The following is a 27814-nucleotide window of genomic DNA, read 5'->3' on the forward strand; positions in this document are numbered from 1 at the left end:
AGACATTAAGCTCTCTAAGCCTCAATTTTCTCACAGATAAAATGGGGATAGCGGTGTTTACCTCAGAGGGTCATTGTGAGACAATACATGGCAAGCACTGAGTCCAGTGTATAGAACGAATATATAGAATGCATTAAGTGAGCAGAAACTGTAGTTGTTGAGTGCTTCTACACAGACAGAAATGGAAGAACAGCAGGTTCAGGAGAGGAGAAAGAAGAAATGAATACACAGTGCATGTCAACAGGATAACATATAGAGGATTTCTAACAGCCACCTCCAAGACAAATTCAGGTCCCAGGAGGAACAGACTGTACAATCTGAGTTTCAAGAAGGATGAACAGATACATCAAAGGCGATGCATGATTTGGAGGCATAAAACTAAGCAATGTCTTCACAATACTACACATCCAGAGAAACACAAATGCAGCGTCATCTGTGGACACGGTCCTCCTGTTAACTTCATACAAGATCAGCCCTCCATCTGCAGGTGTCATAGCTTCCTCAACAATTAGTTCCCAAGTCCTATAAAATACCCAACCAAAAAATTGTAGATCTTTCATCTTTTAGGGAAATTTTTAATTGTAAATTTAGGATTCCACCATTTATTTAAAGCAAAGTCACTAGTAGCTGAGGGTGGTGGCACACGTGGGTGGTACCAGCTACTCAGGAAGCGGAGGCGGGAGAATCACTTGAGCAGCCCAGAAGTAGGAGGCTGCAGTGAGCTATGATCACACCACTCCATTCTGGCCTGGGTGACAGACCGAGACCCCATGTCTTAAAAAAAAAAAAAAAAAAAGCAAAAAGCAAAGCCACTATAATATATTAGTGTAAGGAGGGCGTGCCTGCTTCCTTACAGATGATATCACACATGTTCTTGTTTACTTATTTATATTTAACTTAATTTTTTTTTTAGATAGAACCTTGCCCTGTCACCCAGGTTGGAGTGTAGTGGCACAATCTCAGCTCACTGCAACCTCTGCCTCTTGGGTTCAAGTGATTCTCCTGCCTCAGCCTCCCCAGTAGCTGAGACTACAGGCACTCACCAGCATGCTTGGCTAATTTTTGTAGTTTTGGTAAAGATGTGGTTTCATCGCGTTGGCCAGGCTGGTCTCGAGCTCCTGAGCTCAAGTGATGTGCCTGCCTCGGCCTCCCAAAGTGCTGGGATTACAGACATTAGCCACTGCGTCCTGCCAATATCACACATGTTCTGAGATGAAAACCAGAATGGCTTTCTTGTCTGGGTTCCTGACTGCTCCTTAGCTTTGAGTTCTTCTAGTTTCTTCTCACAGAGACTCATGAAGTAATCATCTGGTTCAATCCCTGCATTCTTCAAATTTTCCAGGAATTTTTCCAGTGTGTCCACTGATCTGGCTTCCTCAATCTTTCTTGTGCTCAGGTACAGTGAACTCCTAGAAATCCAGGTGCTTACAAGTGTCCACAGAGGAGATATTTCTGACATCACTAATTCTATCCAAACAAGGAAAAAACATCAGTTCTGACAACTTCTCTAGGTCCCAGAGGCTCGCTTGGAATCCAGTTAACTAGGACTGGAAGCCAGTGGCTCCACTGGGTATCACAAAGGCCCCTAGTGGCATTAGTTCTGTAGAAACTGGGCTTCTACAGGCCAGGATCACCTCATAAAGGTGTGAGGGGACTGCCATCTTGTCTCACCGATCACTTAGTACCTCTTTTCTTTCCATCACTTCTAGTCTGCGGTAAGGTCAAAGGCCCAGATACTACCCAAATATCTTCAAACCTCCCTGTCAGTTCTCAACAGAACATTTCTATTCTGTTTCAACATCCAGAATTATTATGAAATCCCAAGGCACAATAGTAGAAAGGTAAAAAGTTTCAGCCTTTACTTGAACATTTGTTATTTCCAGCTGGAGCCGTGTGTCCTCAGGACTACCTGCTTCCAACATGGTCCTCGCTGAAGGCACTGAAGGTTGGAGGGATATTGGGACCAGGCTTAAATATACAATGTTTTCTGTCTGCATCACCTTGTCTCTGTTCCAGTTAAAGGGAATCCAAATTGTCCCCAGAGCCTTTTCTGCAGATTCATCCAGCCCCCTCACTGCCACCACTGCCTCAGCACCCTGACTCTAGAGGAACTGCAGGGCTGTGAGCCGACCTCCCATGGTGCCCACTATAGCCCTGACCGTGCAGCCACTCAAAAAACACCAGGCGCCTCTGAGGTGGGAAGTAATACCCTCGGCAGTTATCTGACCCAAAGTACCACATATTTGCTTTATTTATTTATTTATTTATTTTTGAGACAGAGTCTCTGTCTGTCGCCCAGGCTGGAGTGCAGTGGCACGATCTCGGCTCACTGCAACCTCTACGTCCCAGGTTCAAGCAATTCTCCTGCCTCAGCCTCCTGAGTAGCTGGGATTACAGGTGCCAGCCACCATGCCTGGATAATTTTTGTATTTTTTAGTAGAGACAGGGTTTCACCATATTGGCCAGGCTGGTTTCTAACTCCTGACCTCAGGTGATCTGCCCGCTCAGCCTCCCAAAGTGCTGGGATTACAGGTGTGAGTCATCTTGCCCAGCCACATGTTTGCTTTAAATGGAATGTCTGGGGACTGTTAAACATGTGCCTAGGCATACTTCCACATTCGAATGGGTTCCAAGAGTCCTGTGGAAAAGGAACTGAACTCTCTTCATGATTGGACACATTTGATGAGCAGGTGCAGGGATGGGTGGAGAGAGGGACATGACCAGAGCTGGATAAGGAAAGTGAAAGCCCTTAGGGGAATCCTCCTGAGTGCAGAAGTCTGGAGAGTGGGCCAGACTGCATCAATCTGAGTGTTGGGAACAGTGATTCTGAGTAAAGAGTGAGGCTATTCTGGAACTACCTAGAGTAACTGTGGTAGAGATGAAAGAACTGAATAAACAGACCAAGAGACCCATTTGGGGTCCTCTTCTCTAAAAACCTGAGAGTGAGAAGTGGGTTATCGACAGCACCTGTAATGTCAACAATTCTGAGCTCCCATTGCAAAGTTCTCTTCCTCAATTATTGATGAGAATCCCTTGGGTGAACTCCAAGTATCCTACAGAATCCACTAGTTAGTGGGTCTTAAATAAGATCTCTTTCCATTCTCTTTCTAAACTTCAATAAAATCTTGATTTCAGAATATAATCATTAAAAATAAAATCAAATATTTGAAGAGGCCAGGAAACCAGAAGTGTAAAATAAGGAGTCTGTGTGACTTCAGGTGCTCTGATAAGGAAGTACTAGGCGAGTAATATTAGAGATGCAAGAGGTAGATTGGGAGAAATGCCCAGGAGGGACAAGGGGAGCAGGTTGGGCAGGAAGGGCCTTCAGATTTTGGAGCTGATCTGACACCTGTGAAAGGCGAGTGGGGAAAGAAGAAAGCTTGACTAGAAAGGGACTCCGTTCTAAGAAAGTTTCACCAGACCAGTGGGAAACCCTCAAGCCAAAGCCACCCATTACAGGAGCACCCTGAACCAGCACTCACAACCATACCCAGTCCTTCACAGGAAAGCAGCCTGGGGAGCACGGTGTTGTTGCAACCTGGAAGGGGCCTGGGGAGCGGCAGCTGAGGCTCCCTGCCAACTATCTTCCCTGCATTAGGAAATCCAAGTGGTGCATTTTCATCCCTGCTCCATAGAGTTCATTCAATAATGTACTATAATCTGTAATAAGGATACTCCGGCCACATGGAGTTGAGGTTCAGCAGATCTCCCACATGCTAAGTGGCGTTTCCCTTTCTGATGCCTCTCCAGAACTTTGGAGCAAGGAGAGTATTAAATGTAATCCAATCTGCTGGCTGAAGCTCTGTAGTCACTCTGCTTCATGGCCCACTAACCTTGGCCCTGTTGATCTCTGCCTTCTCCAAAAATTACCTTTTCAGGCCAGGCACAGCAGCTCACGCCCAGCACTTTGGGAGGCCGAGGCAGGTGGATCACTTGAGGTCAGGAGTTCAAGACCAGCCTGACCAACATGGTGAAACCCCCATCTCTACTAAAAATACAAAAAATTAGCCGGATGTGGTAGTGCCTTCCTGTAATCCCAGCCACTTTGGAGGCTGAGGCAGGAGAATCGCTTGAACTCCAGAGGCAGAGGTTGCAGTGAGCTGAGATCGTGCCACTGCACTCCAGCCTGGGCAACAAGAGTGAAATTCCATCTTGAAAAAAAAAAAATTACGTTTTCATCCCTTCAAGCCTGTTCTCAGTGCTGGCCATCTGCCATGGCCTAGCACCTCCTGGAAGTCCAGGATCAGCTGCCCAGGAAGCAGCTCCCCAACAAAGTATGAACTGTGTCTGCCTCTGCCCACCTCTGGATTTCAGGTGCCTGCTTGCCCTTCCAGGGGTAATTGCTGTCTCCTTATAACAGGTAACCACTGTTCTCAGTGTCTTATTGTCCTTCCAGTATATAAATGGCATACAATTGATATTCACCTGTTTTCTTTCTTTTTCTAGACAAATAATAATGACAACACATACTGTTCGGCTTCTTTTTTCATCTAACTACAAATCTTGGCAATCTTTCTACCATTTCATAAAGTGCCTTGTTTTTTATGGTTGAATAGTACTGTTTGTATAGATGTGCTATGATGCTTTATTCAAGCAGGCCCCTCTTGATGGACTCCTACAAATTAAAAGTTGTTACAAATCTGTGACTATCACAAACAATGCTATAATGAACTGCCTTGTACTTTTCTTTTCTTTCTTTCTTTTTTTTTTTTTTTCTTTGAGACAGTCTCACTCTGTTACCCAGGCTGGAGTGCAGTTGCAGTGTACAATCTTAGCTCACTGCAGCCTCTGCCTCCCAGGTTCAAGCAATTCTCCTGCCTCAGCCTCTCAGGTAGCTGGGATTATGGGCACATGCCACCATGCCCGGCTAATTTTTGTATTTTTAGTAGAGATGGGGTTTCACCATGTTGGCCAGGCTGGTCTTGAACTCCTGACCTCAGGTGATCCACCTGCCTTGTTCTCTCAAAGTGCCGGGTTTGCAGGTGTGAGCCACTGTGACCAGTCTTTTTTCTTTTGAGACAAGGTCTCACTCTGTGGAGTACAGTGGCACAATCACAGCTGACTGCAGCCTCAACCTCCCTGGCTCAAGTGATCCTCCCACCTCAGTCTCCTAAGTAACTGGGGCCACAGGCGTGCACCACCTCACCTGGCTAATTTTTTTTTTTTTTTTTTGTAGAGACTATGTTGCCCAGGCTGGTCTTATACTCCTGGGCTCGAGCAATCCTCCAGCCTCAGCCTTCCAAAGTACTGGGATTACAGGGATGAGCCAGCATACCCAACCTGTATGTCATTTTCAACATGTGTGAATTGCTAAAGATAATCAAAGACAGACATTAAAGTAATGAAAACAGATTTTATTCAGGAACTACTGACAGTAGCTGAAAGAGGTGAGCTCCATTCCGATTTACCCAGAGGTAACTGAGCAATTTAATAAAAGAATAACAGAGAAGGGAAGGGGAATAAACGGGGGCTCAAATACAGTCAGGGAAGTGAAAAATTACAAAAAGTGGGTAAGAAGTTGGGTCAACCTGTCACAATGGCTCACACCTGTAATCCCAGAACTTTGGGAAGCCAAGGCAGATGGATCACTTGAGCTCAGGAGTTTGAGACCAGCCTGGCCAACATGGTGAAGCTCCATCTACAAAAACTACAAAAATTAGCTGGGCCTAGTGGTGCACACCTGTAGTCCCAGCTACTTGGGAGGCTGAGGCAAGAGGATCACTTGAGCCAGATTGTTTGAGGAGGTCGAGGCTGCAGTGAGCTGTGATCATGCCACTGCGCCTCAAATCTGGGCAATAGAGTGACACTCTAAAAAAAAAAAAAAAGGTGGGTGAGTGTAAATGTGATTAGGCCAGCTATGTCTACTAGCTGGCTTTTTTTTTTTTTTTTTTGAGACAGAGTATCTCTTTGTCATCCAGGCTGGAGTGCAGTGGCATGATCTTGGCTCACTGCAACCCCTGCCTCCCAGGTTCAAGCAATTCTCCTGCCTCAGCCTCCCGAGTAGCTGGGACTACAGGCATACAACACCACGCCTGGCTAATTTTTGTATTTTTAGTAGACATGGGGTTTCATCATGTTGGCCAGGCTGGCCTCGAACTCCTGGCCTCAAGTAATCCACTTACCTCAGTCTCCCAAAATGCTGGGATCACAGGCATAAGCCACCACGCCTGGCCTACTAGCTGGCAATTACTGAAGTTAGGACTCTCCTACAGACTGAGAGACAGGTCCTATCCTTCCTGGTGGTTACATTTCAAAGGAATGGCTTTCAGGTCCCTGAGAATGACATGCCTAGTTTATATGAGCTATGTATATATACCATCGGTATTGTATATATACCATCGGGATTGATTCCAGGACCCCCAAAGATACTAAAATTCCCAGATGCACCAATCCTTGATATAAAATAGTGTAGTATTTGCATATAACTTACATGTGTCCTCTCGTATACTTTAAATAATCTTTGATTACTTATAATATCTAATATAATATAAAGCTATATAAATAATTGTTATTCTGTATTGTTTAGGGAATGCTGACAAGAAAAAAGTCTGTACGTGTTCAGTACAATGCAATTTTTTTCCAAGTATTTTTGATCCACAGTTGATTGAATCCAACAGATACAAAACACTGGCTCTATAACCCAAAGTGACGGAGAAAGGATTTACAAATGTAAGCTTCTTTCAACTAAATTCTCTAAGAAAGAAGGAGTCAGGGCCTATTGTCAGGTGTTGGCTAGAACAAACTGAGCTTGAGCTTTCACAGACAGGAACTCAAAGGGAGCGAGGTTGTCCCAGGATGCAGCTTTAGGCAGCCAGAAGCCACACTGGAGCTGGCCAGGTCTCTTAGAGCTCATGTTCTGCCAAGAGTTATTTTGTAGTTCTCAGAATGTAGCTGCAAGATAAATATCATAAGTTCAGTCACTGGGTCAAATTGCCCTCCTTAGAGAGGACATCAATTTATGTTCCTACCCAGAATGTATAAAAATGCCTGTTTCTGCAGGGTGTGGTGGCTGACGCCTGAAATTCCAGCATTCTGGGAAGCCAAGGCAGGAGGATCACCTGAGATCAGGAGTTTAAGACCAGCCTGGCCAACATGGTGAAACCCCATCTCTACTAAAAATACAAAAATTAGCTGGGCATGGTGGTGCACGCCTGTAATCCCAGCTACTCAGGAGGCTGAATCAGGAGAATTGCTTGAACCTAGGAGGCGGGGGTTGCAGTGAGTGAAGATCGCATCACTGCACTTCACCCTGGGCGACAGAGCAAGACTCCATCTCAAAAAACAAACAAACAAACAAACCAAAAAAACCTGTTTCCTCACTTTTCCTCATTCCCAGCTAACGCCAAGTGTTTTCACTTTTTATCATGATGAATATAACAGATAAAACACATTTCACTGTAGTTTCAATTTCACTTATATTATTGTCATTGAGATCTTTTCATATAATTAAGTTTATTTGTATTTTCTTTCTTTTTTTTTTTTTTTTTTTTTGAGACAGAGTCTCGCTCTGTCACCCAGGCTGGAGTGCAGTGGTGGCATGATCTCGGCTCACTGCAACCTCCACCTCCCGGGTTCTAAGGGATTCTCCTGACTCAGCCTTCTGAGCAGCTGGGATTACAGGCACGTGCCACCACGCCAGGCTAATTTTGTATTTTTAGTAGAGACAGGGTTTCACCAGGTTGGTCAGGCTGGTCTCGAACTCTTGACCTCAGGTAATCTGCCCACCTCGGCCTCCCAAAGTGTTGGGATTACGAGCGTGAACCATCGCACCCCGCCCCACTGTAGCTTTAAACAAAGTCTTGAAATAAGGTAGTGTACATCTTCCAGCTTTGCTTTGATTTTTCAAGATTGTTTTGGTTCTTGTTGGTCTTTGACATTTCCATAAAATTTTTAGAGTCAATGTGTCAATTTCTAAAAAAAAAGTTCTATTTGAATTTTGGTTGGAATTGTGTTGAATCTACAGATCACTTTTGGAAGACTATTAATCTTAACAATATTGTGTCTTCTAATCCATGATTTTGATATAGCTCTCCATTCACTGATGTTTTATTTAATACCTCTTTCAATGTTTTATATTTTTTTAGTGTAGAGATCTTGCGTAATTTTTATACATTTACATTTCAGTGATTTACATTTTTTATGTGATTGTAAATGGCATTTTAAATGTTAATTTTTAATTATTTACCAGTTAGCAGAAATATAATTGAATTTTGTGTCTTGACCTTGTACTTTTGACCTTGTACTAATTCACTTAATACACCTAGTGTTCTTTGGGCATTCGTTCTAATGTTTCTGTAGAAACAGTCATGTCACCTGTGGATAAAGACAACTTTACTTCTTTTCTATTCTTTAATTTCATTGTGTTCAAGGAACATAGTAAAATTTCAATATTTTGGAAATTTTGCGAGATGTGTTTTGTGTTTTAACACATGATTCATGTTGATGCATGTTCCAGATACACTTTAAAGATGTTTTTCCATTTTTTTCTGGCATCCACTGTTTCTCAGGAAAAAATTATCCGTCACTTATGTCACTGTTTTTCTTTATGTAATGTCATTCTCCAGCTACTTTCAATATAATCTCTTTACTTCAGTTTTTGGTAGTTGCACTACGATGTGTCCAGTTATGATTTTCTTGTACTTTTCTTGCTGGCATTTGTTGAGCTTCTTGATATGTAAGTAGATTATTTCCACCAAATTTGGGGAAATTTCAATTATTTTTTTCTTCAGCTCTTTTTTTGTTCCATTCTCTTTCCCTTCTCATTCTGGGACTGAAATTATACTTATGTTAGACAACTTATACTTATACTTATGTTATACTTATACTTATACTTATACTTATGTTAGTCAGGCTTTGTGTCCCCACCCAAATCTCATTTTGAATTATAATCCCCATAATCCCCACATGTCAAGGGAGAGACCAGGTAGAGGTAATTGGATCATGGGGGCGGTTTCCTCCATGCTGTTCTTCTGATACTGAGTTATCACAAGTCTGATGGTTTTATAAGTGTTTGGCAGTTCATCCTGCATCATTCTCTCTCCTGCCACCTTGTGAAGAAGGTCCCTGCCTCCCCTTCACCTTCCACCATGATTGGAAGTTTCCTGAGGCCCCCCTAGCCATGCACAACTGTGAGTCAATTACACCTCTTTCCTTTATACATTACCCAGTTTCGGGAAGTTCTGTAGAGCAGTGTGAAAATAGACTAACACAGATCATTTAAAATATCCCACACATCACTGAGGCTCTGCTCATTATTGTTCATCTTTGCTCCCCTTCATTTTCAAAATGCATAATTTCTAATGGTCCTTCTCCGAGTTCATGGACTATAGTGGTCATGAGAATGACCAAGCCTGTAGCTACGGGAAGCATAATTGACTGAGGGTCCGAGCTGCCACGCTCTGAAATTCATCACTATGTTTGTGCTGAGGACGCACTTCCCACAGGCTGCACCCACTCAAACACTGAGTATGGCAAACGTTTAAGGGCCCCTCTAATGGCTGACTTTGGCTCAAGTACTCCCCAGTGGCCTTGCTGAATTTTCCCTGGATTTCAAGACAGCCTAGGAAGCTTCCACCTAACCTTCCTTCCCTCTCCCCTTCACTCCAGGACAGACTTGGAGGTTCTCACAGCCTTCCCCAGTTCCCTTCCCCCACATTTTCTATAACGATAATTTCCCTGAATAAAAGCCTTTCATGTTTAATCCAGTCTTAGCGTTTGCTCTGAAGGGACACCTGAATAAAATAAGTTAAATCATGGGCGGATTGACAAAACACGCAGTGAGGTGAGGCTCTGGGGTTGACTCACCCACTACCTGGCAGGCACACAGGACGCTGTTCTGTTGGCAAGTGGAGCAAAGAGAGCCCCTGGAAAAAGACAGCAGCTCTATTGTGGAATATTTCACTGGTGGTGAACTGAGAAACTGTATCAGTGGAGAGCAATATTGTAAAAAGTAAGTTAACAGAGACTTTTGAGGCCAGGCACAGTGGGTCACGCCTGTAATCCCAGCACTTTGGGAGGCCAAGGCAGGTGGATCGCTTGAGGCCATGAGTTCAAGACCAGGCTGGCCAATGTGATGAAACCCCATCTCTACTAAAAATACAAAAATTAGCCAGGCATGGTGGCGCACACCTGCAATCCCAGCTACTCAGGAGGCTGAGGCAGAAGAATCACTTGAACCCAAAAAGCGGAGCTTTCAGTGAGCTGAGATAGGGCCACTTCACTCCAGGTTGGGCGTGAGTGAGACTCCATCTCAAACAAACAAACAAACAAAAAAACAGAGACTTTTGAAAAATATGGGGAAACAATACCTACAAAGTCAGTGGAGTTGGCTGGTTATTGCTAAATTGCATTGACGTTCTGCAGAAGGATAATGAGGATTGACGACTACTAGCAAAACTTTAGAGACAAGCCACAGATCTTCAGTGAGAGCTTACAAAGAAGCCCTTATTTCTACAGAGGAATGGTAGGCCCAGCTGAGTGATAGGCTAAAGACCTAATTGTTAGAGTTGTAGAGCTCCGAAGACATTTGAATGCTCAACCAAGGCAGGATTGTTATGTGAAGGACAGAGGACTGGTGGACAAATCTGTGATCCAGTCAGATGGGATGAAGAGGAGGGATAGGATGAGTTCCAACTGTGGCCCCCGAGAGCAACTATGGTAACAGGGGCTATTGTCTATCACACTAACTTCTCTCTTCTGAGTTTCCCCTCAGGAAGAAAGGCCGGCAGGAGCTATAAAGGAGTTGCTCCTCGCACTTATGTAGAAACATGACTTTGTGGAGCAGAAGTGGTCAATGGCAGCAGCCACAAGAATATACCTCTCAGATCTCCAGTTTCAGGGACTATAATTGCTCACAGGCCATAGCTACTGTGCTCTGAAATCTATTGCTGCATTTGCATCTGGAGTATGCTTGACATGAATGACAGGGAGCTAAGGGAAGCCTGCTCCTGGGAGACACTGATGCCCTCTGCTGGCTGGCTTTGACTCAAGGACTCTCTTGTCTTTCCAAACCTCTCTTCTTCACTTGGGGTCAGACTTGCGTTACAATTTGATGGTTGTCCCAGTCTTCTCCAGCTCTGTCTCCATTTTCTCTCGCAAGTGTTTCCACTAATAAAATCCTTGCAGTTTTGATATGAAAAAATGCTCAACATCACTAATTATCAGGGAGAGGCAAATTAAAACCACAATGAGACACCACCTTACTCCTGCAAGAACGGCCATAATTAAAAATAAATAAATAAATAAATGTTGGTATGGATGTGGTGAAAAGGGAACACTTTTACACTGCTGGTGGGAATATAAACTAGCACAACCATCATGGAAAACAGTATGGAGATTCCTTAAAGAACTAAAAGTAGATCTACCATTTGATCCAGGCCGGGCGCGGTAGCTCACACCTGTAGCCCCAGCACTTTGGGAGGCCAAGGCAGGTAGATCACTTGAGATCAGGAGTTCGAGACCAGCCTGGCCAACATGGTGAAACCCCATCTCTACTAAAAATACAAAAATTAGCCAGGTGTGGTTGTGGGCACTTGTAGTTTCAGCTACTTGGGAGGCTGAGGTAGGAGAATTGCTGGAACCCAGAGGGCAGAGGTTGCAGTGAGCCGAGATCATGCCACTGCACTTCAGCCTGGATGACAGAGCGAGACTCTGTTGAAAAAAAAAAAAAAAAGAATTACCATTTGATCCAGCAATCCCACTACTGGGTACCTACCCAGAGGAAAAGAAGTCATTATATGAAAAAGACACTTGCAGATGCATGTTTATAGCAGCACAATTCGCAATTGCAAAAATATGGAACCAGCCTAAGTGTCCATCAACCAACAAGTGGATAAAATGTGGTATATATACACTGTGAAGTACTACTCAGCCGTAAAAAGGAATAAAATAATGACATTTGCAGCAACCTGGATGGAGTTGGAGACCATTATTTGGAGACCATTATTCTAAGTGAAGTAACTCAGGAACGGAAAAACAAATATTGTATGTTCTCACTTATAAGTAGGAGCTAAACTATGAGGACACAAATGCATAAGAATTATATAATGGACTTTGGAGGCTTGGTAGGAAGGGAGGGAGGGGGTGAGGGATAAAAGACTGTACATTGGTACAGTGTATGTGCTTGGGTGACAGGTGCACCAAAATCTCAGAAATTACCACTATAGAACTTATCCATGTAACAAGAAAACCACCTGTTCCCCAAAAACTATTGCAATAAAAAGAAATCCTTGCATGTTTGATTCCTTCTTGGTGTCTACTTCTCAGAAAACTCAGATTAACACACTGACCCTTTCTTCTGCCATCCCCAATCACTATTAAGCCCAGCCAGTGAATGTTTTTATTTCAGAAATTGTACTTTTCAGTTATTGAATATGCGTTTGGCTCTTTTTTTATAGTTTCCATTTCTCTGTTGACATTTCCCATATATTATTCAATAATTATTGTGGTACTTTTCATCAGTACTCTAGGGGAGGAAAAACAGCCCAATTTATTATCTAGACAAGCAAAGTTTTATCTAAAATACAACTGGAAAAGAGCAAAGATGTCAAATGTCCTTGACGTTAATAACTTCCAGATTTAAATTTGTTCTTTAATTCTAAGGAAATACTATTAAATATAATAGTCACATCTCATCTTAATTGACCAGGAATTTATGTCACAATGTTTTAGAAAGGATACCATCTTTTCTGGGATAAAAAATTGTCAAGTTATTGTACTAAAATTATATAAGATGTCAGTTAACATTAGGGGAAGCTGGATGAAGAATATGAGCAACTCTTCGAACTATTTTGCAACTTTAGCTCCTATCCTTTGCTGAAAGGGTCCTGATTAATATAGTTCATAAATAGAAAATGTATTCATTGAATATTTGTATAGATAGACCTCAACAGGGAACTTCTGAAACACTGATCCTCATCAGTGAATTATAATTTGAGATTAAAGAAATTATCTCCTTTCTTTCTAATATATTCTGAACATATCCAAATTCAAATCATTCCTTTAAACTAAGCATTAGTAATGTCTTTTCTATCCAGGTTCTTATTTTATACTATATATATTTCCTGGGTGATCTTGTTCACATTGTTTCAGCAACCACCTCTGCTGATGAAAGTAAATTTATATCTTCCACTTAACCCTCTCCTCAAAGCTTCAAGAACCAGATATTCAATTGCCTGTTAGCATCAACACATCACTATTTCCCATGCAGCTCAAAGTTAACTTGTCAACATGAAATTAATCATCTTTCCCACTAACTTTACTCTTTTAAATAGAATTTTAAAATGTTAATTGATAAAAATATAATCTATCTGAACTCTAAAAGATGACATCCAGCCATCAAACCTAATTATTTATCTTTTCTTCCAATTATTTGAGTCATCCTTTTTTCCTGCTTACTACTACCATCATCTACTATAATTACATCATAATTTTAGTCTCAGTTCCCACCCTAATACATCCCCCATATGCTGCCAGGGTTGTATCTGAATTGCAAGGCTGTTTCTCTGTTTTCTATCTTTATCTTTATTTTTTTTTTAGAGACAGGGTCTTGCTCTGTCACCCAAGCTGAAGTGCAGTGACATGACCATAGCTTACTGCAGCCTCAAGCTTCTGGGCTCAAGCCATCCTCCTGCCTCAGCCTTCCGAGTAGCTAGGACTACAGGGGTGGGCCACCATGAAAGGCTGTCTCTTGAGTGGCTTTCCATTGCATAGAAAATACAAACTCTCTTTGATCTCAGCTTTGCTCCCGTCTCTAGCCTTCCTTCCAGGCACTCACTTTCCACTGCTTTATCTCAAGCAGTTAAACTTGCCCACAATATTATGTTGTTCTTTGATTTCCCACCTTGACTCATGTCTTAGACATCAGTGCTCTTCCTGCCCTTGTCACCTGTGACTGTTCCTCCTTTATCAGCTCAGGAGGTAGCTACTTCATGATGCAACTTCATAATTTCTAAATTCAGATCTGGTGCCCCTCTCTGAGCTCTCAGGAATCATGTCCCTATTTTCAATTGCTGTGGCTATCACAGTGGTCTTTTTCCTTTGTCTCCCTCTCATTTGTTTTTCTGCTGTAATTGAGAAAGTAGTAGTCCAAGTTACAGATACTCCTAATGAACACTAGATGGCACTCTTATCTTTTGTTTGAGCAAATGAGTTGCTATTAATTCTACCTCTAAACTCAGCTTTTAAAATTGTCGTTTTCCTGGTTAAATCTCAGAGTTAAAAATAAAAGCATTTCTGTCCTGAAGTTGTTTGTTTGTTGTTTGTTTTAATGAAACCAAGTCTTTATATGTATGCAGGTTCAACAAGGAATGACTCAATCCCAAAACAAAAACTACTCCATTAAATAAATTGGCTTAGCCCTGCCATCCCAGTTAGTACTGCTATTGAAACAAATATATTGATTTTCAAAAGCATGTAATTAATTGTGTTTTGGGGGGTAAAATAATGGAACTTGGAGAGAGGGCTGAAAAATTTGTCTTTTAATCTTCATAAAAGATAAACTAACCCTTTGCAATACAAATGAGTAGTAAATATTTTATGATCTATTATGATTATCTGTAGAGCTATCAAAGTGTTAAATAGTTTAAAAGAGGTCTGAAGATTACACCAAAACAATACTATACCACGGAAAAAAATTTAGAACATGTTTTCAAAAGCAAAGGCTTGATAGTGCTTTAATTATTTTAATTTTTTTAGATGTTTCTTATACACAGAAGACTCATATCATGTTACCTTTTATCTTCCTTCTCAAATCTAACACTCCCCCAGTTTACCAGCTCTGTAAATGGCTCCACTCCCATTCAATTATTATAGCCTCAAACTTTGTGGTATTCCTAATTTTTCCCTTCCCTTCATAATCTATAACCAAATCATTAGCAAATAAATCTACTGGTTCTTCCTTCAAAATATATCTCTAGGTTGGGCGCAGCAGCTCATGCTTGTAATCCCAGCGCTTTAGGAGGCCGAGGCAGGCAGATCACGAGGTCAGGAGTTCGAGACCAGCCTGGCCAACATGGTGAAACCCCATCTCTAATAAAAATACAAAAATTAGCTGGGCGTGGTGGTGGGTGCCTGTAATCTCAGCTACTCGGGAAGCTGAGGCAGGAGAATTGCTTGAACCCAGGAGGCAGAAGTTGCAGTGAGCCAAGATCGCACCACTGCACTCCAGCCTGGGAGACAGAGCGAGACTCTGTCTCAAAAAAAAAATAAAAATAAAATAAAAATAAATATATAAATATATATAAATATATATAAATATATATAAATAAATATATAAATATATATAAATATATATAAATAAATATATAAATATATATAAATATATAAATAAATATATAAATATATATAAATAAATATATAAATATATAGAAATGTGTGTGTGTGTATATATATATATATATATATATAATATGTCCACTACTCTTATCTCCACTGGCACCACCTTGGTCCAAGCCACTGCCTCTCTCCTACCACAAGAATTTTCTTAATGGTCTCTTTGCCCAAGCTGCCCAAGCCACTATAAGCCCTCAGCTCTGGGAAAGAGGCCAACTCCATTCTAAATCTATTTTACATAGAACCCTTAAGGAACAACCTCAGGTAAAAACTCCTCAAATTTGAACTAATCTAAGAAAGTTCATATAGTAAAAAGAACCATGAAACAGTTTAAGCAACGAATTGTAGGAACATTGTCTAGCCATCACAATCCTATGCTTCCAGAAAAGAGGATTCGATATTGCTTTCTATTACAGCAGATATTACCAGCAATGTTCTTTTTCTATTGGATTCTAAATAATCCGAACTGCCCAAAAGGAGTTATTTATATTAGTGAAAGAACAGTGAATCTTGAAAGTATTTCTCCTGTGGTAATAATGCTTTTTGTTATATAGTGAATGCAGCTTCCTCAAATAACTGAAAATTTCATCTTGTTATTAAATAGTCTAGCCTCTTTGCAATTCATTTTATTGGAGAACATTTACTGGACAAGCCTACCCTTCCCGGGTGATTTACACGGATTAAGTTAGAAATGGAGCAACATCTTATTCCTTTCATTAAAGAGGGGTAATTTCTCCCATAAAATTTATTGGTATGGTATAGGGAAGGTCAATCTATTAAATTTTCTTGGAAATTTGTTTTTAGCTCCATTCAGCAGATCAATCTCCAGCCAGCCTGAGCCTAGATAATATGCTTCTTTTGTCATCGGATCTAACAGAGAAACTGAGAATCACATTTTAAGGGATTGGAATGAAGTGTTCCTATCATCTGCTTTTTTTTTTTTTTTTTTTTTTTTGTCTCTCAGGGTCTTCTGAATCCAGTTATTTTTCACCATGTATTTTGATTCAATTTATTCCTCCATCCTCAGTTTACCACAGGGAAGGAACATTATAAACACATATAACTATCTGAAAATAATATTTAGGCACCCCTTTTAAGGCACAGAAGTTATTGCTTCTAAATTCAAGTTAATTTGTTTTCTAATATAGTTTGTGTAAAACTATTAAAAATTTTTTCATTTCTTATTCCAAAAATATTTTTTCCAAGATTGGACAGAAGAGATAGGGAACAACTGTCCAGATTACGGTAGCCAACATTATAAATAGGAGTCATGCCTTAGATATTGCTTCCTTAATATATTTTTAATAACATTGGTTACCATTTATTGAATATATTTTATGTGTCAGTGGCTGAGCTGAGCACTTTCTGTGCTTTCCCATTTAACTTATTTAGTCTTCACATCAACCCTATCAAGTAGGTGTTGCTCTCTTGTTTTACAGCTGAGGAAACTGAGGTCAGTGATGTTAAGAAACTACCCAAACCCACATAACCAGTATGTGACACTGCAGGGCTCAAGCCCCAGTTCTTTCTGGACTCAGTCTATGTTTCTTTATTTGTTTTTAACCAAACTACAATTCCTTTGATGCTTGCTCTTCCCTGCAAATGTTCTCAAGTGGATACTCACAAGAATAACTTACAAGCTTCAAGTGTTTGGGAGATTTTGAATCCTTGACATTTTCTATCATGTTCAATGAACTAGTCTAAAATGCACTCAAACATGGAGACTCATCTGAGCCAAGTGGACAATTTTAGAAAGCACTTGCTCGATTGTCTTTAAAATTGCATCCTCAGACTCATAAAACATTTCTCAAAATTAACCGGAGAAATTAGGTACCACTTTTAGTAATAATAAAAAAAAATCCAAACTACTATCTATATATAGTATATGTAAAAGTCCACACAATTATATATAGAGATTATCTATATCTATTATCTATGTTTTGCGGCCATGATTGTTGATATAAAAGCCACAATCTTGCATGGCATTTGATTTTGTTGTGAAGTAGATAAGAGTCCTGTAGATTTCTAAGAGCCTAAAAAACCCTCAAGTGCTAGTAGTCCTCTGCTCACACTACCAGGGAAAATGATGAAAGTTTAGGCTGATGGATGTGCCTTAGGAGCAGCACCTTGGGTCACCAACATAGACTGAGTGCTAAAGGAGAGATGACTATAAGCGAAATAAGTGGAGCATCTGTTAAGACCCAGAGAGGTGCTGCACTGATTTATGATCAGGCTAGTCATAGACTGTAACTATTATTATTATTATTATTATTATTATTATTATTATTTTGAGACGGAGTCTCACTGTGTTACCAGGCTGGAGTGCAGTGGCGCCATCTTGGCTCACTGCAACCTCCGTCTCCCGGGTTCAAGCAATTCTCCTGCCACAGCCTCCTGTGTAGTTGGGACTACAGGCGCGCGTCACCACGCCCAGCTAATTTTTTGTATTTTTTTAAGTAGAGACGGGGTTTCACCATGTTGGCCAGGATGGTCTCAATCTCTTGACCTCATGATCCGCCCACCTCAGCCTCCTAAAGTGCTGGGATTACAGGCGTGAGCCACTGCGCCCGGCCATCTTTTTTTTTTTTTTTAAGAAACATAAACATAAATTTAACTAGCAATAGTTAATTCATTATTTTATATATAGGACTTTCCTCATAATTTCTGTTATTCTCTAGGAGGTTTGCTTTAATTATTTAAGAAATGTTGGATATTAGATGAAAATATCACTGAAGACAGAAAATATTATCTATTTAAACTATGGCCAGAATATAGACATTTATAACTTATTTTTCATCCTTATTTTACCCCAGGGGAAAATGTTAAAATTAAATTTAGGTTTGATCACTAGATAAATCTTTTCTTCCTCACACTATATTTTGATCCTGAAATAAGTTGTGATATTCAGTTATAACAGAGAAAAAAATACTTGGAAACTATATGCCACACAAATTAAAGGAAAATTATTTTTGTTCTGATTATAAATTTAGAATTTTACATTATACATTCTAAAGACAAGATCTAAAGAACTTCTAATAAGTATTTGGCACTTCTATTGAGAGCACATTAAAAACACCTAAAGCATCAAAGAAAGAAGAAAAAAAACATAAAACTTAGAAGAAGTTAGAGAATTTTAGAGGGGAAAATGTATAGGCTTAAAAATAATAGCTGGAACATTTTTAAAGCTGTTACATGAGGATTTAGATTTCCCCTCCTCCCCGACCAAGCATGGCAGTGCTATTAAGGGAAGTAACACCTACTTAAAGGATGTTAAGAAAGTAAAATTTTGTTTTGCTTCACACCAATAAGCTAACATTGTAGCATGAAGTTGGTCAGGTAACACGTTTCGTAATTACAGTGGCAGATGCTGGTCATTACAGAGTCCCAAGAAAGTTCCAAGCTCTGGGCTTAAAATCCTGGCTTTTCTTTGATATGGAGGGCTAGAGATTCCTCCACCCCTTCCCAACACCTTCACCTCACCACTCCTCTGCAAAAATTCAGGTTCAGCAAAAACTCATCAAACATCTTTCAATCTCATATTTCTTTATTTGTAGCCTATTTACCTTCTTTTATAATATTAGTTTTCTTAACAAATTTTCTCTTTTAGCCTTCTGTTTTTCAATACTTTTAGCCAAAATCTAATGGTATAGTAGTTATAGAAGACGTCTTTTGTTTTTTAAAAAATGTCATTTTTCATGCATATTGTAATAGCTCTGTCATCACACCCTATTGAACTTTATATAGCTCAGTCTCAACCACCATTCTTAAACCTTATTTACACAGCACTTAGGTAATTGTTAAAAGTGTTTTTACTTCTTTTTCTTATGTCTTTATATATTGCCTTCTCAATGTATGTGGTCTTTATTGATTAAAATTTGTTGTTGTCACTACTGTTTCATTTGCAGTCTCAGCCCACATTTAAGTAATTTTCACAAATGGCAGCCAGCAAGCCATCTGAACAGGTAGACAAGATACACCAGAGTGACACTTTTTTTTTTCCTTTGAGACAGAGTCTTGCTCTGTTGCCTAGGCTGGAGTGCAATGGTGCTATCTCAGCTCACTGCAACCTCCGCCTCCTGGATTCAAGTGATTCTCCTGCCTCAGCCTCCCAAGTAGCTGGTCTTACAGGCGCCCACCACCACCACGCCCAGCTAATTTTTGTATTTTTAGTAGAGACAGGGTTTCACCAGGTTGGTTGGGCTGGTCTCGAACTCCTGACCTCAGGTGATCCATCCACCTCAGCCTCCCAAAGTGCTGGGATTACAGGCGTGAGCCACCACACCCAGCCAATGCTTTTTTAAAAAAGAAGCACGGAAAACAAGCCTAAGTACTTAAAACTACCCAAAGAGGCTTTGATTTGACCACTCCACACACATTCAGCAAATCAGCCGAAATGAATTTGAAAACGAATCATCCTTTGAATCTGATTCCAGCTTCATAGCCCATTGTGCTGCATACCTGTCCAGAGCTCAGGTATTCTGGAAACAGCAGCAACATAGCAACCAAGGCTAAGGTATTGATTGGCTGGTTTTTAAGGATCCATATGCTGCTAGGACATTCAGTGATCACTTACAAAGATAGGTTTGGGTACCACGATCTCTCCTTTTCTAGAAATTAAAGATTGTTTATAAGTTGTTTTTTTTTTTTTTTTGAGACGGATTCTGGCTCTGTCGCTCAGGCTGAGTGCAGTGGTGCAATCTCGGCTCACTGCAACCTCCGCCTCCCAGGTTCAAGCTATTCTCCTGTGTCAGAGTAGCTGGGATAACAGGCATGTGCCACCACGCCTGGCTAATTTTTGTATTTTTAGTAGAGACAGGGTTTTGCCGTGTTAGCCAGGCTGGTCTCACACTTCAGATGATCCACCCGCCTCGGCCTCCCAAATTGTTGGGATTACAGGTGTGAGCCACCGTGCCCAGCCAAAAGATAGTTTATAAAATTCTGATACTTAAAGAATCACTTCATGATTTCTGAATGGACATATGTCCTCATGAGTGTATCCTAGAGTCATTCTTCCACTCATTCCACAGCTGTGTCCTGGGATACAGGCACACATGATATAGATGTGAGGAGGACACAACAATCCCTGATTTTACAAAAGCATTCGTGGCTGACCCTCACCCCTTGACATCCACAAGGGACCCCTCTACCTCTTTGCTCAGGAATCTAGCAAGACCCATCTTGGTTTATGCTTGCAAATGTACTGTCGAGTTTTTTGTTTGTTTGTTTGTTTTGAGACGGAGTCTTGCTCTGTCACCCAGGCTGGAGTGCAGTGGCGCTATCTCGGCTCACTGTAAGCTCCGCCTCCCAGGTTCATGTCATTCTCCTGCCTCAGCCTCCTGAGTAGCTGGGACTACAGGCACCCGCCACCACACCCGGCTAATTTTTTGTATTTTTAGTAGAGATGGGGTTTCACCGTGTTAGCCAGGATGGTCTCGATCTCCTGACCTTGTGATCCCGCCTTGGCCTCCCAAAGTGCTAGGATTACAGGCGTGAGCCACCGTGCCCAGCCTAACCCATTCAATTTGTTTCTAATCCTGCTTCCAAAGTATTAGATGGTTCATCCTTTCCTTCAAATAACTTACCTGAAGAATTAATATTAATAATAATGGGGCGGGGGCGGGGGCTCAAGCTTGTAATCCCAGCACTTTGGGAGGCCGAGGAGGATGGATCACGAGGTCAGGAGATCGAGATCATTCTGGTTAACACAGTGAAACTCTGCCTCTATTAAAAAATACAAAAAATTAGCCAGGCGTGGTGGCACGCACCTGTAGTCCTAGCTACTCGGGAGGCTGAAGCAGGAGAATCCCTTGAACCCCGGAGGCAGAGGTTGCAGTGAGCCGAGATTGCACCACTGCATTCCAGCCTGGGCAAAAGAGTGAGACTCTGTCTCAAAATAAATAAATAAATACATACATAAATAAATAAAATCATATATATGTGTGTGTGTGTGTGTGTGTGTGTGTGTGTGTGTTGATAATTAGCGCCTGGCTTTACTCCAGGTACTGTGCTAAATATTTCACATGCATGGTCTCATTTAATCCTTGAAACAACCTATATACAGTTGTTATGCTCATTTTACACATAGAGAAAACTGAGGCTTGGAGAAAGTGCAAAATTTTGCCAAAGTTATACCTAGTAAGTGGTGGGAAAATGGATTTGGAGTACTCTGACTTCAAAGTTCCAATTTTTCCCCTTCTTTTCCTATCCCCCCCATTCTCCTCTTTAGTTTAATTTATTTATTTATTACATTGTTATTATTTGGAGACTAGATTTTACTCCCATTGGCCAGGCTGGAGTGCAGTGGAAGGATGTCGGCTTACTACAACCTCCACCTCCTGGGCTCAAGCGATTCCCTGGCCTCAGCCTCCCAAGTAGCTGGGACCACAGTTGCACGCCACCACACACAGCTAATTTTTTTTTTTTTTTTTTTTTTTGAGACGGAGTTTCGCTCTTGTTGCCCAAACTTGAGTGCGAGGGCGCGATCTCTGCTCACCGCAAACTCTGCCTCCCGGGTTCAAGCCATTTTCCTGCCTCAGCCTCCCAAGTAGCTGGGATTGCAGGCATGCGCCACTACGCCTGGCTAATTTTGTATTTTTAGTAGAGATGGGGTTTCTCCATGTTGGTCAGGCCGGTCTCAAACTCTCAACCTCAGGTGATCCACCCGCCTTGGCCTCCCAAGGTGCTGGGATTACAGGCATGAGCCACCGTGCCCAGCCAACACACAGCTAATTTTTGTATGTTTTGTAGAGAGGAGATCTCGCTATGTTGCCCAGGCTGGTCTCCAACTCCTGGGCTCAAACGATCTGCCCAAGTTGGCCTCCCAGTGTGCTGGGATTACAGGGGTGAGTCACTGCACCCAGCCTAAAGCTAAATTACTGTTTATTTTTATAACTATGGTCATTATGACTTATTACCAAACTCGTTTTCTATTTTGAATGCGCCAAAGGGTGAATGTCTTCATTCCTGAAGTTCATCGGTGTCTAACGGCACAGGAAACAAGGACAAAATGCTTGATTTAGTTAAGATGCTTAATACCACATGAATCAGTGCTTTTCAAATCTGTGTCAATCAATAACTGAGGAAGATTAATCTGGCAATATTACTATTCTTATAAATTTTTGTTTTAGAGACAGGATCTCGCTCTCACTAAGTTGCTCAGGCTGGCCTGGAACAGTTGGCCTCAAGCAATCCTCCTGCATCAGGCTCCCAAAGTGCTGGGATTGCAGCCATAAGCCCCGGTGCCAGCTGTCTGGCAATATTATTTTACTCTAGGTTATGATTGACCTGACTAACAATGCTTACATAAGGAGAATAAAAATATAAGTCTCCACTTTTTTAGATGCCACATCGTGCCCATACATGTTTTTACCATCGTGCTTCAAAATTAAATAGAATCCTCAAGAAAGTATATCTTATTTAAGTATTTGAAAGAGATTCTATAATATTCTAAATGGTATGTGAGATAGAAAATGTATGGCGCACATCCACTGTTTTTGTCTGCCCAGGATAATTTCCTCCTCTTCCAGGGACAATGCCGCGATTGCTATTCTTGGCCTGCACCTGCGGGAAACTGGCCCCATGCCCCTGGTTCAAAGCTTGATCATGTGACCCAAGCCGAATTAGCCAGAAGTGCTGTAATTGGTTCAGGGGTGAGCATGTGCTCCTATCCAGGCCAATGAGAGTCAACCTTGGGTCTTTTTCCAGAACCACGGTGAACTATATGTAGTCTTTCTCCTGGGTTTGCTAAACTGTTCAGAATTGAGTTGCTACTGACCACCTTTGCTGATACTTGGGAAGACTCTGCCTGATCTCATTTTCTCAGAGGAAAGCAGAGATGGAAAAACACTGCTTTAAAGGGCAAGTAAGAATCTGAATAAGGGTAAAGGTTAAGGGAGGGAATTCCAGGTAGGAAAGGCCAGAAAGCAAAACACTGAGGTGCAAATGTGCATGGTGAGGGTAGTGGGTAATGAGACAGCCAGGATGGAGTGGAGGTGTGGTGTTAGACGTCATTGAAGGTAAAGGTGCACAGGTGAATGGGACTGGGTCTTGGAGGCCTTGAATATCAAGCAGAAAATCTGTAGCTTTGTGGGGGCAGGCATTAAGGAATCACTGTATAAATTTGAGTGGGTGGTTAAATATTAAATAGGAACGTTAATCTGACAGTGTTGTGAATGATAGGTAGAATGGGAATATGGAAGAAACTGAAGTCAGTGTGACTGGCTGTGTAATCACTGTAGTGATTGAACGTAATTGATTTTGCTAATTTATTATTATTTCTTAATTTATTTAAAAATAGTTTGGCTCGCCGGACGTGGTGGCTTATGCCTGTAATCCCAGCACTTTGGGGGGCCGAGGCGTATGGATAACTTGAGGTCAGGAGTTCGAGACCAGCCTGGCCAACATGGTGAAACCCCGTCTGTACGAAAAATACAGAAATTAGCCCAGCGTGGTGGTGGGCGCCTGTAATCCCAGCTACCTGGGGGGCTGAGGCAGGAGAATCGCTTGAACCTGGGGAGGTGGAGGTTGCAGTGAGCCGAGATCACGCCACTGTACTCCAACCTGGGCAACAGAGCAAGACTCTGTCTCAAAAAAAAAACCGAAAAAACAAAAAAACAGTTCGGCTCATAAGAATAATGAGAGGATGAAAAGTAAAACAAAGTTCTTTTTGAAGTCTCTAGTCAACAATATAGCAAGCAACTGAAATGAAATATAATGTTAGAAAATAAGATTACATCAAGCATTTGTACCAAGATCAGAATGTTCTAAGGCTTATTAACTGGTTGGCTTTTTTTTTTTTTTTTTAAATAAGCTACAAATCAATGTGGTTTACTTGGCTCCTGGCCTCCTTATAATCAGCCAACACTTGGACACAGGAAGGGGAACATCACACACCGGGGCCTGCCGTGGGGTGGGGGAGGGATAGGATTAGGAGATATACCTAATGTAAATGACGAGGTAATGGGTGCAGCACACCAACATGGCACGTGTATACATATGTAACAAACCTGCACGTTGTGCACAGTGCACATGTACTCTAGAACTTAAAGTATAATAAAAAAAAATTTAAAAAGACAAATAATAATAATAATAATAATAAAAATCCAACTAAAAAAAAAAGCAGCAGTCCCCATTAAGAATTTCCAACAGGAGTAAAGCAGAAGCAAATAGATAAATTATGAAAAGTGAGTTTAACTATTGTCTGGAATATCTCCTATCCTTCCCTGACCTCCTGTTTCTACCAACCCTGTTCAAGTTCAGACTCTCATACCTCCTCCCTGGGTTATTGAATTAGGTTTTTTCTCATTTTCTTGCCTTCTTTTTTTCTCTATTCGATCCAATTTATATATTACTCCCAGATGATCTTCTTAAATTACAGCTAAGATCATATCAACTCCCTGTTCCAAATACCTAACCATTTTCCATCGGGTTCCAAAAGCTTTAATGTTGTATTCAAGGTCATCCAGAGGTCTGTCCTCAATTTCCTTCCCTGGCCTTGTTTCTCAGTACATCCTGCTTTCACTACATCAGATGAAATCATATCATACTTTCCTCACCAGACAAGAGAAATATTTTTATCCCCAAAGCATATAACCTCTCTGTCCTCAGGGTTCCCATAGTTTTCGTTTTAATCTCTCAGAGCAAATCACATTAACCATCACCCAAAAGCCCTCTTCCGCCAACTTGACAATAAGCAGTTTGAGGCATTGGATCTTGTTCATTTTGTATTTTCCACGGCACCAGTATAAACTTTTTTTTTTTGAGACGGAGTCTCACTCTGTCACCCAGGCTGGAGAGCAGTGGCTCGATCTCAGCTCACTGCCACCTCTGCTTCCTGGGTTCAAGCGATTCTCCTGCCTCAGCCTCCTGAGTAGCCGGGATTACAGGCACGCGCCACCACTCCCAGCTAATGTTTTGTATTTTTAGTAGAGATGGGGTTTCACCATGTTGGCCAGGATGGTCTTGATCTCCTGACCTTGTGATCCGCCCACCTCAGCCTCCCAAAGTGCTGGGATTACAGGCGTGAGCCACCGTGCCGGGCCTAAACTTCTTTACTTTGGCTTTTATCAAAATTATACATGCCTATACTTGAAAGAACCAAGTAGTTCTTTCTCAAGGTTTATTAGGAAAAACAGCTATCCTTTACCACTTCTCCTCTTATCTAATAATTTTGATATTTACCTCTATCTAAATAATACACTTATACTGCTATTTTATGATTTTAGGCATTATGAATAAAACTGCATGAAGGAAGACAAATATTTAGATCTTTCCCCTCCCCTACATGTTCCCACAACATACTTGAGTTCTTCCTATCCTCCATCTTTCCAATACAGTTATAATTTTTGTCATATCCATATTACTTATTAATATATAAATGGCTGGGCGTGGTGGCTCACGCCTGTAATCTCAGCACTTTGGGAGGCCAAGGCGGGCGGATCACCTGAGATTGGGAGTTCCAGACCAGCCCGACCAACATGGAGAAACCCTGTCTGTACTAAAAATACAAAATTAGCTGGGCATGGTGGCACATGCCTGTAATCCCAGCTACTCGGTGAGGCAGGAGGATTGCCGGAACCCTAGAGGTGGAGGTTGTGGTGAGCCGAGATAGCGCCATTGGACATCAGCCTGGGCAACAAGAGTGAAACTCTGTCTCAAAAACAAAAAAATATGTAAATTATATAAGTATTATATTATAAAATTATTATATAAATAAGATGTATCTAACAAAGATAATGATATAAATAATATGGATCTAACTATACATATACATATTATGACTATGTAAATACTATTCACAGCTAAGCCATATAGGAAACTATAATTATTTAGTCTTTTCTGTATGACTCTTTATTTTCTCTAGTATTAATTATTGTGGAATGTCTTTCATTTGCCTTGTTATCTATATATAAATATTTTTTCACTAAGTCAACCCCCAAATCTCCACTAATTGTCTAAATCTCTTAATACATTCACATGTATCAGGTGTTTCATCAATTTAATCTTAAGAAGCTTTCCCTGTGTTTTCTGGCTTGTTCCAGTCTGGACCAATTGCCCTCTATCCCAGTAGATAGGCATTGTCTTGGGATATTTCTTCACCATCATTCTGAGAATTCTGTTGGCTTTTCTACTATGTTGGGCCTTTTGTTTTCTGTTTCTTTTTCTTTTTTAAAAAATTTTATTTATTTTGAGATGGAGTCTCACTTGTGTCGCCCAGGCTGGAGTACAGTGGCGCGATCTCGGCTCACTGCGAGCTCCGCCTCCGGGTTCACGCCATTCTCCTGCCTCAGCCTCCCAAGTAGCTGGGACTACAGGTGCCTGCCACCACGCGTGGCTAATTTTTTTTGTATTTTTAGTAGAGATGGGGTTTCACATGTTAGCCAGGATGGTCTCGATCTCCTGACCTCGTGATCCGCCCACCTCATCCTCCCAAAGTGCTGGGATTACAGGTGTGAGCCACCGCACCCGGCCTGTTTCCTGTTTCTTACACCTTGCTTGTGATTTACTTCTTTGTTTTAATAAAGCGCATTATCTGAGTTTCCTGAGAAAGAATACATGAAAGGTAAAGCTTTGAAACCTTTTGTGATTGAGAATGTCTTTATTTGACTCTCTCATTTGATTGATAGTTTAGCTTGGTCTAGAATTATCACTGGGAAATAATTTTCTTTCAGAAATTTGCAGGTATTTCTTTATTGTCTTCTAGATTCCAGTTATTTCTAATGAGATGTATAAACCTATTCTGATTCTTGATCCTTTGCATATGACCTGCTTTTTCTAATAGCTTGTAGAATCCTGTCTTTATTCCTTATTGTAATACATTTCAAAATGATATGCTTTGGGGTGAGTCTATTTTTATTGATAGTGTTGGATATTTTCAATTGAAAATTTGAATCCTTCATTTCTAGAAATTTTTCTTGAATTATTTCTTTGATAATATTCTTCCTTTCATTTCTTTATCTAGAACTTCTGTTAGTTGTATGTTGATCTCTAGAACTGATCCTTTATTTTTCCTAACTCTTCTATTCAGTTTTCCATTTCTGGTTTTTTTTTTTTAACCCTACTTTCTGGAAGAGTTTTTCAATTTTATTTTCCAGTGTTTCTACTTATATTTTTATTTATGTGAACACATTTTTAATTTCCAAGAGCTGTCTTTACATGATCCTGTTCTTTTATATATTCAATATCATCTCATCTCTCTAAAGATATTGATTTATTATTTGACATTTTCATTTCCACATGATATGGTTTGGCTCTGGGGCCCCACCCGAATCTTGTTTTGAATTGTAATCCCCACTGCAATTCAAAATGTCAAGGGAGGGACCTGGTGGGAGGCGATCGGATCATGGAGGTGGTTTCCCCCATGTTGTTCTTGTGATAGTGAGTTCTCACAAGATCTGATGGTTTTATAAGAGTTTGACATTTCCTCCTTCACAGGCACTCTCTCGTTTGCCACCGTGTAAGACATACCTGCTTCTGCTTCCGCCAT

The 27814-nt window shown here is 41.0% G+C and overlaps 1 pseudogene; it reads right to left on the reverse strand.

Moving 5' to 3' along the window:
• Window positions 1–287: 287 nt before the first annotated feature.
• Window positions 288–27814, reverse strand: LOC100981973 (nuclease EXOG, mitochondrial-like; annotated as a pseudogene).

Source organism: Pan paniscus, chromosome 17 (genome assembly GCF_029289425.2).
Source record: "Pan paniscus chromosome 17, NHGRI_mPanPan1-v2.0_pri, whole genome shotgun sequence".
NCBI lineage: Eukaryota > Metazoa > Chordata > Mammalia > Primates > Hominidae > Pan > Pan paniscus.